Here is a 15,877-nt window from a genome sequence, read left to right on the forward strand (position 1 = left end):
TACCAATGGTAGACATGCCACTAGTTGCAATCTTTCAAAGATCATCTGCTAGAAGTGACGTTCTAGTGTCCTCCATCACAAGTTTATCACCCACAAGCATCAATGTTTGTACTAGGTTCTCTTAAGACTTTGGCAATGAAAAAAGTAGTAGAAGTGCTTGATCCTCATCATCAACTTCCACATCAACGTCCTTCAAGTCCGATATGATCCTATCAAACTTGTTGACGTACTCCCCGATTGGTGTACCTTCATTCATCTTGCAATTATACAATTTGGACTTCAAATAGATCCGATTTGTTAGAGTCTTCGTCATGAAGTTCGCCTCCAACTTTGTCCACACCTCCGCCGCCGTTACCTCACTATCAACTAAGAAAGCAACATCTCTTTCAAGGCAAAGAATGATAGACGCTCGTGCCTCAAGATCTAGCTCTTCGCAATCCTCGTCCGACATATCAACATGCTTATTCTCCTTTCCCGCCAATGCCTTGTGCAACTTTTGAGAAATCAACAAATTTTTCATTTGCATTCTCCAATATGAAAAATCATTCTTCCCATTGAATTTCTCTATCTCATACTTCCCAATCTTCACCATTCCTCTAGTAAATATGATTTATCCACTTGTTTACCGGAAATAAATTACCAAAGTTCATTTGGAAATTTTCACAAACACCTTGTGTGCACAACAAAGTTCAAGCAACTCACCAAAATCGAAGCTTAACCACCTTGATTTAAGAAGAAGCTCTGATACCAAATTCTATAGAAAACACCTCCCAAAGATTGCCCAAGATCAAACAAAGCTTGACAATGTGAAAAATCCAAACCACTTCAAGAACAAGAAAATGGGGAAGAAATGATTTCAATGGATAAATGGAGAACAATGTATTTGGATTACTTGAACAAGCCTCAAGTTAATCCCCAAGAAAGAAAATAACTTTGAATTTATACCCAAGATGAACAACCTCAATCTTGTAAAATTCTATCCAAGTTTTCTCTCAATTTTCTCTCTATGAATCGGGCTCTAGGTCTTGTGCTTAATGAAGCAGGAAAAAATGGCTATATATATAACCTATCGGGGCGCCGCCCCTCTTCCTCTTGAACTCCTTCTCTTCTCCTCTTCAACTGCTTCTCTTCTCACAGTTAGACTGTAAGCGCAAGAAGAAGAACAAAAAAAGGTGATTCTTGGAATTTCACTTGGAAGAGACGATTATACAAGATCAAAAAGTTGGAGAAGATAGCAGTATCTTGAAGATTACATGGAATAGATTAGGAAGTTTAGTGGAGTTGGCTAGATAGCATCTAACTGTAATAGTCATTGTCTATAGTGGAGGCAACTAGCTTGGTCCAAAAGTTTTTACCCGGTTGAGATTTCTCCATCATCATACTCGTGTTATTTACTATTTTCTTATTATAAACTACTTCAATTCAACTTAGGATGATTAGATTGTTTGATTAACCATCTAAAAACTATTAAAAAATGACTTATTGCTTTTAATAGAATAATTCTGCACGTAAAGTCAAACTAAATCAGCTAAGTAATAAAACTTTCAAGTGGTATCAGAGCCTAAATACATGCCCTAACCTTATTAGTCTAGATAAGTAGTTCTTGTCCGTCCCGCTATTCTTTGATAGCATCAATTATGCCTATTGGAAAGTTAGGATGAGAGTGTTTTTAAATTAAATGGATGTACAGATTTGGTTGAGCGTGATAAATGGTTGGAGTGTCCCTCATACAATTGTAGACAACGTAATAACCCCCGCATCCATCGCTAATTAGACTAAGGGTACGTTTGATTACATTTATTTTCCTTGAAAAATATCAGTTTTCTACCCAAGTTCCTATTTTGGGTGTTTGATTGTTATTCTTTTCCATTGAAAATATTTTTCAACTTTTGAAAATATGCCTATTTTTCCTTATTTTTTAAGGAAAATATTTTTCTTGGGGGGAGGTGGTTTTTGTTTTCCTCAAAACAAGGAAAATATTTTTTTTTATAACCACACTCTAAAACTAATTTGGATGAATGTAGTTGGAACAGCAAAGCCTTAAATGCCTTATTATGGCAGTATCCTGTAAAGAATTTAGGAGAGTTTCCTTGTGAGGTAGCTAAAGAAGTTTGGGATATTTTACAAATCACTCATGAGAAGAATATGAAATGCATTGCCTTCACTACTATGATTAGGAGTGGGGGCAGTGAGAAGGCTGATGATGTAGATAGTGATTAGAAATCAGATTCTGGAAGTGAGAAAGATATACATGAGGCATATGATAAAATGTATAAGGCATGTATTATAATTATGACTAAGAATAAAGCCTTGTGTGCAATAGTTAAGGAACTTGAGCTTGAGAAAGAAAAACATGTTGCTGACCTTCAGGAATCTACCTCAAACCTGAGTGAATTGAAATTGATGAATGAATTTTTAGATACTCATGTTAGGAATCTCACAAGTGCTTGACAAGACCTCTAGGAAAGCTAATAAGCCAACTGTTGAGGATGGGATATTAGAAATCTAGGTTAAGAACCTTATGAGAGATCTAGAATATTCTATGTCTAACTCCTTGCCTTTTCTAATGGATCTGAAAAGCTATATAACGTCCTAGGAATGAGCAAGTCGACTAGTAGTAGGGGAAGTCTAAGTTTAAAAGAGAATACTGCTAGTACTTCAAAGACGATTCTTGTCCCTGCCATTGACGAGCCTAAACATGTGCCTAACTCGGAATCTAAAAATAAAGGATTTGTAGGACAGAGGCCTACCAACTGGCGTAGGACCCATCAACCTGGGAATAGATGTCAAAGATCACACATTTGGTCCTAGGTTTATTCCTACATGCTTTCATTGTGGTGAGTTAGGACACATAAGGCTTAGGCGTCATCAATTCATGCACAAAAATAGAAACCAGAATTTCAATTGAAGCAAGAATCAGTAGTTTGTTGGTCACATTGATTTCGTTACTAATCAGGTGAGTCAACTAATGAAATTAATGACATAGATGACTAAGAACATTCAGGTCACTAGGCAAGTTTGGGTAAAAAAAGAGTAATCTGAAAAATTCTGAAATAGATCACGGTGCTCTTAAAGGTAAGAATGCTCCTTTACCTAACTGATTAGATAACCTCGGTGCATGTATGTGCTCTATTATGTAAGTCATTGATCTATGCATACATCGCATTTGTTTATTTACTTTTTAGATAGTAGTTTCATGCATGTGCATTTTCATTACCTTTGTATTAGCACGTGCACATTTTTGGTTCTGTATGTGATATTTTTTTGTGTGTGTTTAGAGCGTTTATCTTTTTAAAAAATAAAAAAAATTTTGAAAAACTAAAAAATACAAAAAGAATATGGAAAGAAAATTTGACTACATCATGATATATATCATACTTGAACTTGTGTGTTGTGTCCATGTATAAGCTTAATTGATGAGCTATAACATATTTTCCATTACTTGCTTAGGTAGCTATGGAATATTTAGTATAAGTGTCTTTTTGTACTATCTGCACTGCACACACTATGATATTGTAAGGGGGACTTAACCTTGTATGTGAGATTTGGGATGGTAGTCACTTGTTAGCAAGGTGACTTTGATTATGAATTGACCAAATTTGTTAAACCTAAGCTCAAGTATATCTCCTCATAATAAAAAGCTCAATATTTTATGTTCTTCTTCAAAGCCTACATGACTCGAGCAATGAAGCCTGTACGATTTCTCATAACGTGGTGCCTATGGTCGTACTGACTTGAGTTAATCGGCCTAAAACTTTTACAGGGGTCATTTTAGTTACTTAATAGAGAAGAATTTGTACTTAAGATATAAAAAATGACGAGCTTAAAATATTGAAAAAAATGTGAACAATTTATGTATACTCAAAATCAGGGGGAGAAAAATGAAAAGAAACTATGCATGTAAAAAAGAGCATCATTTTAAAGGACTTTTTTTTGTAAAGAAACAACAACAGATTTTTGTAATTTTCCTCCTTTTATGATTTTTTACAAATTTAATCTTTTTAACGATATTTTTAAATGATTTTTCAAGATAAATTGGTAATTTTAAAATATAAGATTGAAATCGTTATCTTGAAAAATTTACCTTATGTAAACATTTTTGTGGGATGATTTTTCTTGTGCATAACATTGATTTTTGAGCCTTTTATGAATTATTGCAAAATATTGAAGCGTATTAAAGTTTCTAAGTCTAATATCTTCAATGAAGCTCTTCATCTTGACCTACATGCTTGACTATACTTTGGCTTTTATTTCGATAGCAATCTTCACAACCTCAATTTTACTTTCGTGTCGATCGTCACTTGCGAATTACTCGATTTCGAACTTTGTATCTTTAATCTTATTGATTTGCAATATTCTCTAACAACACTCAAATTCAATTTGTTAGATATAAACACAATTAGTCTGTGATAATCAAAATGAGAAGTCAATAATTTGATTATGAAAAACAAGATGATTTGCAATAGAAACATTAAACAAATTGATTAGGCACAAATTAACAAGGAACATAAGTTTTGAATCTTGCATGTATATTCCCCCTATTGTTTTCACTTATATTCCCCCCCCCCCCTCAACATGCATATAAAATTTTATAAATTCAAATGTGTAAAAAATTTACGAGTTCCCCCTATTTTGCATAATCGTCTACCCATCTTCCTCTTTTTGGCATAAGCAAAAAGAAGCAATAGCATAAATTAAATTTGTAAGGAAGTCTACCATAGAGAATTGATTAATAAGATACCATGCATAAATTAAAGTGTGAAACATTATATAGCAAAAAGGGGAAAAACATAGGACATATTGAAAATATGACAATGAAAAGTAAACTAAGGCACCAGAGGCAGTGTGTCGGCAGGAAGCGAGCATAGAACTTGACGAAAATGCATTCTACTGCATCTGCATCTCTGCCTGTCACTCTTGGATAGAGGTCTGCTACGCTTAAATTTGAAGAAGTATGCTATATAGGCTATCGATGGACGAGGTGAGAGAATCAATGTGCTCGTGAAGGAGATTATACTGCTCCTCAATAAATGCAAAATGACCTCCTGAAGAACGAGGTACGCTGTAGTCAAGAATGTCAGAAGCTGGAGCTGGGGTTTCTGGCTCGTCCTCAGGCTCATTTTCGACTTTTTTTCGAAATTTTGTTTTGAGGGTCCCAAGATTTTTGCTCGTGTATCACTCAATATGGCTTTTACCCTCTATTAGTCTCACCACTCTGCCTTTTCCACTTAATGCTTTCATCCAAGTGCATTAAAGAACAATTTCGAACTCAACTAGAATTTATTCTCATGGAAATCAAATCGTGATGTGAGTGAGAATTATGACCTCAAAAGACTTAAAGGAAAGAAGAAAATTTGAATAAAATTTTGAATGTGAAGGAAATTCAAGAAATTGGTTCTTGAATTTTTCGTGTTGGACTTGACAGAAATAGATTTTTGACTCAAATAAAATTGTAGATTGTTGGTAGTTCCCAAATAAATCAACTCAATAATTTTATTTATTTTTATTTCGACACTCTCTCTCTCTCTCTCTCTCTCTCTCTCTCTCTCTCTCTTTTAATTTAAGATTTTTTTTCGACTTCTTTTCACTCTTTTTTATAGGAAAATCGACTACGATACCAGCAAAATGAACAAAAATTGATTTGGATGCTAAATTAGCCTGAAAACAAGTTTTGAAAATTCAATGGAACTTTTATGAATCAAAGACTAAAAAACAACGATGAACAAGAAAAAATAAAACAAGAGACTCAACAAAAAAGAAAATGATATAACATTGATTTTTGAAGCCCAAGCTTTGATACCAACTAACGTAAACCCATGTAGCAATGATGGCTACGAAATTCACAACTGGATTGAACCAGACCTAAGAGCCAAAATCATCGAAGTTTTGGATTTGAACCAAAAAATATTAAATCAAACAGCCAACAATCAATTGATAGGTCGACCTCTTGATTACCGAATTTGAGAATCTCACCCAGTGTTTGACCACCACAAGATATTAATCTTGATAAGTTTGAATAATTGTTTAATCAAGAAAAATAAATTTAAAGTAAAATAGCCTCTTGAATAATCTTACAAATATCAATGTCTTGAATTACAATGAAAAAATAAATCCTATTTATGTTAAACCCTAGAATAAAGTATAAAATGGATTCAAATTCTAAAAATATAAAAGTTGCCAAAAATGAAGATTTCTAGCATAAATAAACCGTCTTGCGCAAAAAGGAAAATTAGACCTTGAAAGACTACTATGTGGTCGCATAGTTATAGGACTTGCGTCCACATAGAACATTTGTAATGCCACTCCTTGTTCACGGGTAGCATGCATGCGACCGCATGCATGACAAAGCCATGCCATCACATGTTTTTGAGACTTAGCTCCATCTTCGGCCACTAATGTTGCACGGATCCGATTTGTTCTAGCCTCCCACATCCCACATGATACTTGACCCTGGGCTTGTTTTCCTTATCCTTTTTGACTCCATAGCTAGAACATGTAAGTGTGTGGTCTTGTGGGCACGAATTAATCTTGAATCTTGATCTTGGCCTCTCTACAACACACTTCGAAGACCTACTAGTTTGATGCCTTTTCCAGATCACATCAAAAAGACTTGGAGGTTTGGTTAGTGAAAAAGATGGTGAAGGTCACGAAGAAACTAACAATTCTTTTCTTCATGCTTTCATCAACATGAGTGGATTGCTTATTGGTAAATCAATTTCTTTATATCATATATACACGACTTATATGACACAGAACATATCATTGATTTGGATACTAAGACATGTTTGGTGCACAACACTGGACGACACAGTACACTTATTTCTCTTTATTAATCGTTTTCAATTCAGCATACCATACATATCTTTTTATCTCGACAAAAGATGCAGAGAACCAACTTTCCTTTTTCTGTATGTTGTTTAGCAATTATATACAACATGTAATCGATATCAAATTTTAGTTTGTACACCAAGACATGTTTAGTACACAATACTCTCAATGGAGAACACTACACGATTTAGCAGACTTAATGTTGAATTTTTTTGTCATCTTTAATCTTGTTTAGGTCTGGGACAACTCTCAACTCCCTATGCTTTGGAAAATGGAGGATGGGCTTCTACATTCCTACTTGTCAGAATTGGAGTGGCGTGTGCTTATAGTTCCCATCTGGTTGGGAAATGTTACACGAGAACTCCAAATCAAGAGACTATAAGGATATCGGGCAGCATGCATTTGGATTGAAAGGAAGTATTGTAGCTACTACTTTCATCTATATGGAGATTTTCATGGCCCTTGTTTCTTATACAATTCACTTCATGACAATCTAGCCACAATATTTCTATGCATCATAATAAATTTAGGATGGCATCACTTACAAACATCTCAGATTTTGACAGCAATTGTAATATTGGTGACACTTCCAAGCTTGTGGCTCAGGGACTTTCTTCCATATCTTTCCAATCCACAGGTGGGATTCTTATGTCACTCATTTTTGTAAAGGTGGCCCGTACCGCAATTTTTGGAGGTGTGAAAGCCAATCACAGCATTCCAGCCCTCTAACTCAGCAATATTCCTGCCATTTCTAGTCTTTACATCTTCAGTTATGCTGGTTTGTTGGGTTTTTGTTACCCAATAAATCCCAGGCTATGATATTAACGTGGGTTAATATTATTTCATAGGCATAGGCCAATGAATGAAGTAAGCCCAACAACCAAGTCCATGAGCTACTCCCGGCCCAATTGTATTCCTTATGGATGGTTTGAATCTTGACCCGTTTACCCCTTTAATGGCCCAACTTAAAGCCTAACCCTAGAGTATATATTTGGCTATAACCCTAGCCACTTTCATATGATGTTTTGTGTGATTTTGAGAGAAGAAATAGTGAATCCTGGTGGCCCCCCTTTTGTGTGAGAAAAAGGTGTTCAAAAGTGTCCAGAACGCGTGCAATTTGTGGTTCTTTCATAGTATACCTTTGTGGTGTCTTTTTCTAGCCTTTGTGGCCATAGATCATCATCATTTTTCTCGTCCTACATTGGTAAGATGGCATAGCAACCTAGGTGAATCAATTTGTTGTGGTTTGGAGCATATTGGACTGGTTGTTGGTTGAGAAAGGTGCGTTGGACTAAGCTTGAAAAACCACCATTTGAAGATCTTTTTGAGAGAGCTTCCACAACAATTGGTATCAGAGCTTTAAAGTGAAGGTTTTGGCTCATGAAATCTACCAGAAATCATCTAGAAAATCAATAGAAATGCAGCAGAAATCAAATCGAAGAAGCTGTCCAAAAATTGTTAAAATCAGTCTCCATTTTTTGCATTTTCTGATCAATCCAAAAGGAGTTTGGAGAAATGAAGACCACTAACGTTATGTGCAGGAGAAGACGGACACTACAGGTTGACGCGTGTCTGTCGAAGGCAGTGCATGGGGTGGCGCGTGAGGCCTACGCGCAAAGGAAAGAAGCCGCGTGCGAGGGCACGTGAAGTGTTTTCTGGCGACGGTCCCTTAGGTAATTTGTTCCTTATATTATTTCTGATATTTTTCATGTTGAAAGTATTCTATTTCAGGGTACGTAAAAGAATCTGGACAACGTTGTTCTTCGGGCATTCGGGGCTCGATTGTGATTTTTTGGTTGCTGCAGTTTCCAGAGACTTTAGACAAATAGTGGTGGTCCTAAAGTGATAAATTCCCAACTCTCATAATTTATGAACTCGGATAGGTCCGCTATAGTATATTGGCTTAACTCAATTTTAAATTTCAGCATTAGCAGATCATCATGTGGGATGATCGTTAGAATTGGAGGTTGTCATTGCTTGGTAACCATTGCTTATGCTAGAAAATTTAGGAATTATTTGCTTTGTTTTTGAAGTGTTGAATTTTTTGATTGCAAGTTGGTAGTTCATTTTGTGCTTTACCTGTCATATAGTCACTGTGTCAGACTTGTGAAAATTCAAACTTTTGTTTACATACCTTCGTGTTGCATTGATTTTCCTGACAGAACACCTGAACTTGACCCATTCGAACATTCCCTTGATCTAAGATCGTGAATCTTAAGAAACCCTGGGAATCTAGAACGGTGTATATTGCGGTCGTAGGATAACTTTGTGTGACCTATCTGTGCTTTTGGTTGTTCTAGTTTTTAAAAATGTTTTCACGCTTTGAAGTTGGAGTTTTTAATGGGAAAGGGGATTTTTCAATTTGGCAACAAAAGATGAAGGTTATTTTGGTCCAACAAAAAGTTTCAAAAGCCATAGATGGCAAATTTCCTGCAAATTTAACAGAAGTACAGAAAGAAGAGTATGATGAACTTGCATACACTTCAATTATTTTACACCTGTCTGATACTGTTTTGAGAAAAGTAGAAAAACTGAATTCTACAAAACAACTTTGGGAAAAGTTGGAGGACTTATATTTGCTTAAGTCAACTCCTAATAAACTGTACTTGCTTGAACGATTTTTCAGCTTTAAAATAGATCCTTCAAAGGATCTTGATGATAATCTGGATGTCTTTCACAAATTAGTTCAAGACATCGTTAATTGTAATGAAGAGGTATCTGAAACATAGAAGGCTATTATCCTGCTTAATTCCATGCCTGATTCATTTAGGGAAGTTAAGAATGCAATTAAGTATGGTAGGGACACCTTAACACCCGAGATTGTCATAGACTCACTTAGGAGTAATGAGATGGAGATTAAGGTTGAAAAAGAGGATAAGAGGAGTGGCGAGTTACATATGATGAGGAGTAGAATGAAGTTTAAGCAGATGAACTTGGGTAGAACTCAAGACGGGAGTGATTCGAGTAGTGATGAGGGTAGTAAGAAGCAGGGTAAGGGACGAGACAAGTCTAGTGGTAGAAGGTGTTACAGTTGTGGTAAGTCTGGACACTTTATTAGGGACTGTCCCAAGAAGAAAGATAAGCTGAAGGGTAAGATGAGAGGTGAGACAAATTTGGTTGAGGGGTCGAGTTATGACCCCAGTGAGGTCTATTAAGTGTAAACCTAGTCACTACATATGCATTTGTGTGTGATCCTTTCTGCATGTGTGTGATTGTCTAAATTTTGTTGTATGATTATCTGCTACATTTTAATGTGTTTGATATGTGCATTTGCATGAATTTGAGACATTAGGATTACTTGGTGTAATTGCTTGCATGCATAGTGGGTTAGGATGCATTAGCAGTATGTTGTATGTCTTTTGGTGAGGTGGAGTATAGATGCCTAAGGGTTTATGGTGGTTTGTACCGGGGATGTGGAGTGTGACATTTGGATCACGAGTGGAGATGTGATAAAATATCTAGGATCCTTTATCTGGAAAAAGACCCTGATCAGGTGGAGTGTGAGAGATGCACTTCTATCACTTCTGCTAGGTGGAGACCCATTATCCACATAGGTTGGGAAAAGCGATGTAGAGATAGAGGATTATCCCATGGACTTAGGATCTATTGTGACTTGCCAGTTAGACATGAGTTGAGTGATCTGTCTAGTGAGCTTGGTGGGCGATGAGAGGAGATATGTGTTCTCAAGATGTGAGCAATATGGAATGGGATAGGATAAGTGTGGTAAGATCTTTTCTTAGGGTCATTTATGCATGTGTTGCATATGTGGTTGACCGTGGTTTGATTGACTTGGTGTTAATCTATGGTTCTATGTGAACGTGTTTTTGAAAAGATCTGTGTGTGTTATCCTATAGTATATCGTCATCGCATGTGTATTTGCTCTTGATTGTATATTGTTAAATATTTTCTTCTACTTGGGTGTTTTTGACCTTAGCCCCAGTGAGTACATGGAGCATATATGGTATGTGTTTCAAGTTGAAAACACGAGGTAAGGTCTGTGATCCAATTTTATTAGCTACCTTGATTATGCAAGTGTTAACTGTGTGTTTTGATTGCTTTCAGATTTATTAGGCATCAAGGTGGAGATTTGTTGGGTTTTTGATACCCAATAAATCCCGGGCTATGATGTTAACGTGGGTTAAAATTATTTCATAGGCATAAACCGATGAATGAACTAAGTCCAACAACCAAGTCCATGAGCTACACTCGGCCCAATTGTATTCCTTATGGATGGCTTGAATCTTGGCCTGTTTACCCCTTTAATGGCCCAACTTAAAGCCTAACCTTAGAGTATATATTTGGCTATAATCCTAGCCACTTTCATATGATGTTTTGTGTGATTTTGAGAGAAGAAATAGTGAATCCCGGCTGCCCCCCTTTTGTGTGAGAAAAAGGTGTCCAAAAGTGTCCAGAACATTTGTATAACGTGTGCAATTGGTGGTTCTTTCATAGTATACCTTTGTGGTGTCTTCTCCTAGCCTTTGTAGCCATAAATCATCATCCTTTTTCTTGTTCTACGTGGGTAAGATTCCATAGCAACCGAGGTGAATCAATTGGTTATGGTTTGGAGCCGATTGGACTGGTTGTTGGTTGAGAAAGGTGCGTTGGACTGAACTTGGAAAACCACCGTTTGAAGATCCTTTTGAGAGAGCTTCCGCAACATGGTCATATTCGTTTCCCCAACATTTACACAACCATGAAAGACCCCTCCAAGTTCACCAAGGCAAGTAACTTGAACTTGTTTTACTTCTCATCGTTTTGAAATTGTCGCAATAAAAGGGATCAAGAAATGTTTATAGGGATGATTATCAACAACGCAGTAGTAAAATCAGAAAACAAGCAAAGCACACACAACTATACAGTGGTTTACCCTCAATGTTCAATGTGACAGTTGTATCCACCATGTTGCTGCACGAATTTAAAGTGTCTGCACAACCAAAATCGGCCTCCTAAAACCACTTCAATGTCACTTGGGCACATTAATGACTAATGTTTTCTCATCCTCTTTATAGATGTCTATTGTGAGCTTCTAACTGGTTACATTGCTTTACACAACCTTAGCGTTCATGGGGGCCAAATAGTTTGGCCCGCAAGTTGATTCTCAGATCAACGTCAGTATGCCTCGGAATCTTATTGTGATGAAGATTGCTCTATAGGCAACAGTGCTTGCTCCCTTGACCAAGTACATACTTGAATTTGCACCATTTGCAATTCAACTAGAACACAGTCTTCCGCATTTAATGAAATTCAGAACAAAGATGATCATAAAGGGCACAGTTGGCTCAATTCTATTGATATCAATACTCATCCTTGCTCTTTCTATGCCATAACTTGATAATGTTTTCAGTCTCACCGGCCCTAGTCAGTGTAGGAATTTGCATTATTTTTCCTTGCGCTTTCTACACTAAGATATTCTGGAGCCAGATAACAAGGCATCTCTTGATTCTGAATATCATTCTGATAATGAGCGGCGTGCTTCTGGGAACAGCCAGAACCATATCCTCTTCAAAATTGCTTGTGAAAAATTTATAGAGAGCTCACACATCCTGAAAATATAGTTTTACAGCAGTGTGATATTTTACAACAGAGTGATATTTTTTTATAATATGCATAAAAGGGTTCCTTATAAAATTAATTTGATGCTTCTGTGTACTCAGTTCCTGATAAAGAATAAGTTTACGTCAGGAATCAAATCTATCTAATTGAGGATGATGAAAAGAAAAACCTAGAGAAGCAATTTGAAAATGAAGTAAAAAGAATCAAACAATAATCATGTAATCTTAAAACACCTAAATAGAAAATATGAGAACCATGGGTTTCATATTTTAGCATGTCATTTAAGATGCACAAGTCTAGCAATCGATTATGGGCAAAAAATAAATATATGAACTATATATGACAACCATTAAACAGAGGACTGCATTACAGTAGTTTTACCATCAGCTTGTATCAACAGAATAAGGTGCTGCTGTATTTGTTGATATGTCGCTGGGCACTGAGCTACAAAAGGACCCTGAGTAATGTTTAAATTAGCTACAACATTTCAAGCTATGGATGTTCTATATGTTTTCAACAACATGATTTATACCGCAAGTGTACGATGTCAAATTTTGTAATATAGTAACAGAGTTAGAGAAGCGATCACCATAGTTGATTTCCAAAGACTTAATTATTTAGGTCCACAAATCACACAAAGTCACAATTAAAAAAACAAAATTTATTGGTCACAAGCGCTCTTCCTTCCACTCCACTAGTTAACCACTACTCTACCACCACCGGCATCACTCAAATGGCACCATCACCGCATCACCACAACTGCCACTCCAGTACCATTGGCATCACCCAAATGCCACTACCACCTCACCACCACCGACAATAACCACCGCCATCCCCCAGGCCCTCTAAAATCGCCTCCAACTCTAGACAATTTCCTATTTAAGTTTACATATGGAAAACGGGGAGAAGAAGAACTACCGGATCTCTGTGGTGGTGCACAACATAGCCTAAAGGCACAATGTGGAGACATCGGCACAGGTGAGATTCCTTAATGTAGGGTAGGCTATCCTTACGAGCGACTATGTCGTTACCATCATCTATTTACCCTTTGCCATCTTTGCAAGAATAGTATGTTAAATACATAGCGCCAGCCTCTTCAAGGTGTTAGAGCTAATTCTTTTTGGGTACCAGGTTTTCAATGCCTTCGGCAGCCAGGTGATGCCAACCCATGTAGCAACTGTGGCTACAAAACCCACAATTAAATTGAAACCGATCCAAGAAAGCCAAAAAATCAAAGTTTTGGATTTGACCCAGAAATATTGAATCAAGCTACCAACAAAATCAACTGATATGTCTACTTTTGATTACAAGATTTAAGAATCTGACCTAATTGTTTGAACGCCACAAGATAATAATCTTGATAAGTCTGAAGAATCATTCAATCAGGAGCAAAGAAATTGGAAGCAAACAGCCCCTTGAATTAATCTCCCAAAATTAGAGTTCAATTACAATGAAAGAATAAAATCCTATTTATACTAAACCCTAAGAATGAAAAAAAGTTACCGATTATAAGGATTCTAGTAAAAATAAACTACTTCGAGAAAAAGAAAATTTTTGGTCCCAGGATTGGTCTACGCGACTGTATAGGGTTATGGATTGCGGTCACATAGGCCACTTGATTTGCGGCCTGCTTATCTCTGAATGCCACCATAGGATCTCATGGGTTGTCCACTATGTGATAGCACAGTGGTCTGGCTCGCCACCTTCGTCGCTGTTTGTACGAAACTGATCCGAATTGTTTTGGCCTTCATTCTCATCACGAGACTTGGTTCTTGGCTTGCAAGCTTCAACATTTTGGTTCTCGTATCCCACACAAGTGATTGTTCGGCCTTTATTGACTTTAAGTAAGCTCGAATTTGCACCTGATCTCTCATTGCCAAACTTCAAACTCCATATTCCGAATCACATCACCAGCAATCCACTTCTCACTTACTCTTTTGCCTTCAACAGCCATGGTTCCATTTTTACGCCAATCAGTGCCAAAGAAGAGGAAGATAAGAAAGGGGTGGCGGCCAGCATTCATTGGTTTGGGCTGTGGGAATGGAGATGGCGGCTAGCGGTTAGGGACTTGGGAAATTTTTTGGGAAAATTGGTTTTAAGGTTAGGGTGGGATGTGTAGTGAGTCAAATTCCAACGAAAACCACATAATTGAAAGAAATGAAATGTGATAGGGTAAACTTAATTTTTGAAAAACAAAAAATAATAGTTATTAAAATTGGACAGGGCCAATTGGTTTAGATCGTGAGCTGATGAATCAAACAATGGTCCAATCTAGTTTGAACTAATTGGTTCATTAGCATGTTTAATAGGAAATTACATCTAAGCCTATTTTAAAGTTTACATTTCATTAATCAAATTTAAAGTTTAACATTTCATAAAGCAGATTATAACTAATATTGCTAATTAAAGTAAATAACACTCATTCCTCTCTCTCTCTCCCCCCAACGTTATTCCTTGTATCTATTACCATCCACACATATGGATGAGGAGCTACCTACGGCAATGTTATCTTCCTCTCCAGAGTCTCCATTGCCGCCTTCCTCCCCTACTGCACACAAATCTATCTATTTTACAAGCATATCCAAAATTCGCATTGTTAATAGGGGCTTGATTGGAGGTTGCAAAGTAAAGGAAAATTGTGCAGTATGTTTTGGAAGCGGTGATGTGAAGATATCGATGCATGATTGTGAAGAAAATGGTGGCTTGACGCTACAGTCGGTGATTTGGTGTGGATCTAGGGTGAATGTGGTCGTGGTGGTTTTGATTTTAGATTGGATGTAGATGTGGTGATGGTTGTGTTGGCAGTGGTGTTAGTAGTTGTAGAGGTTGTGGATTGGTAGTTGTGTTAGACGTGGTGATGGTGATAACACAGGCTTTGGTTTTGGTTCTGGTATGTTGGAGTGGCAATGGTTTGTTGATGGTCGGGCTATCTTTTAAAAAAAAATTAGGTGACGGTTTTATTGATGTTTGGGTGACGATTGTGGTTTTACGAGATCTGGTGGTCGTGGGTACGATGGTCGTGGGTCGGATGAGATGGGGTTGGATGCTTGTGACTAATTATTTGGTAGATTGTGACTAATAATTGGTTAATTTATAACCTATTTCTATGAGTGCTCTATAATAAAATAATTATTTCATCCAATTGACTTGATATAATTGTTCTTAATGTGCAAATGAAGAGTTTTTGATTCAAAAATCATTTTAAATAAAATAAAATCAACGCAGTGATTTGAACCTGCATTGTGTATGTGAAATACTATGCAAATGACCACTGTAGCAACCCAGTTATTCATTAAATATTCGCAATTAAATTTACTTAAATTTAATATCTTAAATTGTAGTGCTTTTAAATAAATTAAAGTTTGGGCTTTCTTAACTTTAAATGGGCTGAGCTTCCATATGGGCTACATCAACCAACTTAATAATATAAAATTTGGGACCTTACATCCCTCACTTCTTTAAAATTCTGCCCTCAATATTACCTTAAATTAAA

The 15,877-nt window shown here is 36.6% G+C and overlaps 1 pseudogene; it reads left to right on the forward strand.

The window, feature by feature from the left end:
* The first annotated feature begins 2,292 nt into the window (after positions 1-2,292).
* Positions 2,293-14,503, forward strand: LOC111409468 (annotated as a pseudogene).
* The last annotated feature ends 1,374 nt before the right edge of the window (positions 14,504-15,877 follow it).

The sequence above is a fragment of the Olea europaea genome, chromosome 14 (assembly GCF_002742605.1).
Source record: "Olea europaea var. sylvestris chromosome 14, O_europaea_v1, whole genome shotgun sequence".
Classification (NCBI taxonomy): domain Eukaryota; kingdom Viridiplantae; phylum Streptophyta; class Magnoliopsida; order Lamiales; family Oleaceae; genus Olea; species Olea europaea.